We start from the raw sequence: 5434 nt of genomic DNA, 5'->3' as shown, positions 1-5434 counted from the left end.
TTCCAAACATTAAAAAAGATATTCCTAATGCTCTGAATATTACAAAGAAATAATCGTAATTAATTTCCGCGCCATTTATCGTGTTTTATCGTTTTCAGAACGAAGACTGGTATTTTATGAACGACCGATTTGGCTGGCGCTGCTATTGAATATTATTCATAGAATTGGCATTGCAAAATACTCTTTACAAGTAAGTGCCAGTATTTAAAGCGTTACCTCAGAATTAATTGAAATATTAAAGAATAAATAAACTTATATATACCAAAAATCCATAGATTGAGGTAGCCTCAAAGTTAATATATTAATTATTTAATATTTACGGGACAGATTGAGTTAGCCTCGAAGTAAGTTCGAAACTTGTGTTACAAGATACTAACTCAACGATACTATATTTTATAAAAAATACTTAAATAGATAAACATCCAAGACCCAGATCAATCAGAGAAAGTTCGTTTCTCATCATGCCCTGACCGGGATTCGAACCCGGGACCTCCGGTGTCATAGACAAGTGTATTACCGTTGCGCCACAGAGGCCGTAAATAAAGTAAGTTTAGAGACTTGTCTTATGGGATACTAATTCAGAAATACTTAATTTTTTTTATTAAGAATAAGTACTTAATTTGTTACAGTTCATTACTGATTGATGATACTGGTTAAATAAATAAAAAAAAACATACCTAATTTTAAATAAAAAATCTTCCGCGTGGTCATTTTATACCCTCGGTCGCTCAGTCCCACGATAAACGCTATTTAAAAATGTAACTTTCGTGTCTCTGCCTGCTCCTTCAGGAAAGAGATGTGATTTTATGAATGTATAAAAACGCGACTAGAACACACTATAAAATTACATTCATACATAAAACCACGCCTTTTTTCCGGAGGGGTAGGCAGGGACTACATCATTTTACTTGCCACGATCACTGCATACTTCTTTCGCTTCATCCACATTCATAACTCTCTCCATGCAAGCTCGGCGGTTTCGGATACTCTTGACCTGACCCTTAGCCAGGACGCCCTTAATTTGATCAAGAAAAAATTTGATTAGAGAATTAAGAAGAATACTTGTAGTAATTTTTGTATCATTTTCTTGCCTTGAATATTTTTGTCATTTCTTTTACAAAAACTTCATTGGACACTATCACCAGTGTCGCTTCCGCGAAGAAAGGACATTTTTCTGTGTCTAATTATGTGGGCATTAACAGAAAACTGTCTTAAGGAGCGATCACAGAAAATGATATGTAATTGTACTAAAAAAATTTTTATAAAGAATAGTGCGATTTGTTAGCCTTTAAATAGCAATGGTGGTCTAATAATTAAGGGACCGTTATAAAAAGAAGAGGTAGAATTCTTTTTTAAATATTTTTTTTTAAATAAAAAAAGAAAATGTCGTCCAATCCCATAATTTTGCAAAATTTAATTACTATTTAATATGAGATAAAATCTTGTCGCGAGAATCGGATGTACACGTAGTATTTTTTTTTTTTTAAACCGGCCAAGTGCGAGTCGGCTTCGCGCACGAAGGGCTCCGTACCATCATCACGTTTGTTTCAAATTTATTTTATACGTTCACGTTTCAACACGTTTATCGACTAAAAAATTGCTTAACGGTAAAGGGTCAGGTCAAAAGTACCCGAAACCGCCGAGCTTGCATGAAGAGAGTTATGAGTGTGGATGAAGCGAAGGAAGTATGTATATGAATGTATGTATGTATAAGTATGAGATCGTGGCAAATGGAAAGAGGTCGAGAGGACCCCTCCGGGAAAGGTCCTCCAATATTTATAATATGTATGTAAAAATAGAGATAAAGACGTGATTATATGTAGGTATGTATGTACGCAAACAAACAAGGAAAGTGCGAATAGAAAGGTTTTTTGAAAAAAATCTCAGATTTGTATAGCTTGCTTATATTTAAAACTGGTAGGTATACAAAAAAATTTCCTCTCATCATTCTTAAGGGTGTCCATTTTTAAAGCAATTTTAAGGCACACAGTATTCATTTTACGGCAGACGAAGTCGCAGGCAACAACCAGAAATAAATAAATAAATAAAATAGTTACATCAGAAATACTAAATATTTTAAATGTATACAGAACTAAGATTTAATAAATACAAAGGCTGCATTAGTTTCTGTTGGAACCAACAAAAGAGTTATTTATTTTTAAAAGACGCATACAAAGAGAATAAAGTCCATATAATGTCGTAGACATTTTACTGTCCTCAAAATAATCTGCTTTTTATTTTTCAAATAAAACCGTTTGAGAACCAGTGTCCTATAAGCTGATTACATTTTTAATGTGATTTTTCTGTTTCAGATTTCATGCAGTTTTATTTTCTATCCGACCAGCAAGGCCTTTTCTCAACGTTGGTAAGACTTATGTACTATTATTTTCTCTCTGAAAGAGAAAGAAGTACATAATATATGCATCCCGACTTATGTCTAAATGCGAAAGTAAGTTTACAATTTAGTAACACACTCTGTTATTTCTTCCATACATATCTGCAGATAAAAGATACAAATTTGAATGAATTATAGCAGCTTTCTATTTTTCCTGAAAAAAGATCGCAAACTATTTCCCAAAAAAAAAAGACGATATCAACTATTACGTAACTCAAACATGCATTGCCGCTCTGAAAAATGCATATTTTGTAATCTATCAATGCATGAAAATTGTTTGTGGAAATGGAAAATCTGGTAACACCGTTATTTATCGGCTCAGGATGGAAATATTGGCATATTTTGGAATACTCGCGCTGGCAACACTCGTGCATGATTTGTGGTTGCGAGGAGTCGAGACATGAGCTTAGAAGTAAATGGAAATACATACAAATAATCACGTCTATATCCCTTGCGGGGTACACAGAGCCAACAGTCTATCAGCTATTTGGCTTTAAGATAGAATTGAGATTCAAAAAGTGACAGATTGCTAGCCCATCGCCTAAAAGAGGAATCCCAAGTTTACATTCAGTCAGAAAAGTATCGGGAATGGATTATTTATTTATGGTTCCAAATTCAAATTTTTGTTTTTTTTGTTGTTGTTAGATTGGCACAACTGTTTTCCATTTTGGCGCGGAGTTTGAGTTGCATCTGTTGTTTACATTAAATACAGTGCTATTTTTAGTTATATCATATCTAGTGTGTATTGCTAATTTCATAATGGATAAAAACATCGAACAAAGAGTTTGTCTTAAATTTTGCATTGCCAATGGAATATCGTGTTCGGAGTCACTGAAAATGTTACAGAAGGCTTACGGTGAATCGACTTTATCAAAAACTCGTGCTTATGAGTGGTACAAAGCGTTCAAAAGCGGTCGAGATGTGATGGAAGATTTGCCTCGCTCTGGTAGGCCATCAACGTCTGCAACTGAAGTTAACATCGCAAAAGTGAAGGAAATAGTGACTGAAAATCCTCATTCAACTTTGAGAGAGATAGCCACCGAACTTTCTGTATCTCACGAGTCGATCCGTACCATTTTAACTAATAATTTGGGTATGAAACATGTTGCCGCTCGGCTAGTCCCAAAAGACCTGAATTTTTTTCAAAAACTCAATCGCATGAGAGTTGCTGAGGACATGCTAGAACGAGTCAATTCCGACCCAACATTCATGAAACGCATTGTTACTGGTGACGAGACGTGGGTTTACGAGTTTGACATGCAAACTAGTCAACAAGCTTCGGAGTGGCGCCTTCCAACTGAACCGAAACCGAAAAAACCACGCCAAAGTCGTTCAAAAGTCAAAGTCATGTTGACTGTTTTCTTTGACTATCGCGGTGTTGTGCACTCGGAATTCTTGCCGGAAGGTCAAACGGTAAATAAGGAATATTATTTGAGTGTTATGCGGCGTAAATCCGACGAAAAAGGCCAGATTTGTGGAAAGAAAATTCTTGGATTTTGCACCATGATAATGCACCTTCGCACAAGGCCATCATTGTGAACGAATTTTTAACCAAACACTCAACAAATACCATCGAGCAACCACCATATTCACCAGATATGGCTCCAGCCGACTTTTTTCTTTTTCCTAAACTCAAATTACCACTTCGTGGCACCCGTTTTCAATCGGTAGAAGACATAAAAGAGAATTCGCGGCGAGAACTGACCTCAATTCCGGAAACAGCGTTTAAAAAATGTTTTGATGATTGGATTATTCGTTGGCGTAAGTGTATCGTTTCTAAAGGAGCATATTTTGAAGGTGATAAAATAAATTTGGATGAATAACAAACAGTTTGTGTATTATTGATCTTTTCCTGCTACTTTCTTGACAGAGTAGTATAAGCCTATCCCTTAGTCGTCTTTTACGACATCCGTGGGAAAGAGATGGAGTGGTCCTATTCTTTTTTGTAATGGTGCCGGGAACCACACGGCACAATAAATAAAAGTAAATGGAATTTGCTTTATTTTCTTTTATTCCATACCAGTGTTAATGTAGGCATTATAAAATATTTTTTTAAGATGCAATATTGTACCAAACAAGAGGTAACTAACCTACTTGTTGACATACACACATAATCACGTCTATATTCCTTGTTGGACCGAGCCAACAGTCTTGAAAAGACTGAAAGACCCTTCGATAATGTATATCTAAGGTAAAATCACGTTCAGCTATACTTATAGCTTAGTTGCATTTGTTTCTATAGACTTGTACAAATATTTAAAGTCGTTGCTTATAAACTTGTATTACAAACTTAAGATTCCTCTTGTAGGCGATAGCAACTTGTCACTATTTGAAAATATAATGCCATCATAAAGCCATTCGTCTGAACGTGGCCTTTTTGACCCAGACGTGACTATATATATGTATGTAATCTTGTTGTTAGAGACAGAATTCAAATAACTGTGAATATTTTGTTGATTCTATTTGATTCATATTTTCTTGTATGACAGATAACCTGTAGGATTTTATTGAAAATTCAGTTTATTTAGGCGTTTTTCATACTCTTTGGTTAATGCATTAAACGGATTCCCAAACAATCAACGGCTCTACATTATCCCTTGCGAGGTAGACAGAGCCAACAGTCATAAAAAGGCTGAAAGGTCACGTTCAGCTACATTTTATAAATAACCAGTTTTCTTTTTTTAATACCTGACAAAGTTGGTACCTGAACCTGAAGTTAATAAGTCTTTACTTCTTTAGAGATTAATTTAAGATATTATGGTGATGATGATAGGTTGCTAGCTCATCGCCTTTTAGCTGTCTACCTGTATGTCTGTCTGTGTTGTGAAACCAAACAGGAGATACATAGTTGTTGGCGCAGAGCAAGACAAATAAATGTTTAAACGTAATAAAATGCACACAGAATATAATATTTATATTATAATACATAGTCTTAAGTAGCTTCCTTGTTTTAAAGTAATTTAAAAACAAATTCCAGGTATCCAATCCTACATGTTACGAGCAAATTACTTCGCGCAAATGTATGCAGCTGATTACCAG

Source organism: Amyelois transitella, chromosome 19 (genome assembly GCF_032362555.1).
Source record: "Amyelois transitella isolate CPQ chromosome 19, ilAmyTran1.1, whole genome shotgun sequence".
Lineage (NCBI taxonomy): Eukaryota > Metazoa > Arthropoda > Insecta > Lepidoptera > Pyralidae > Amyelois > Amyelois transitella.
The sequence above is the reverse complement of the archived record's forward strand: the minus strand, read 5'-3'. Positions refer to the sequence as shown.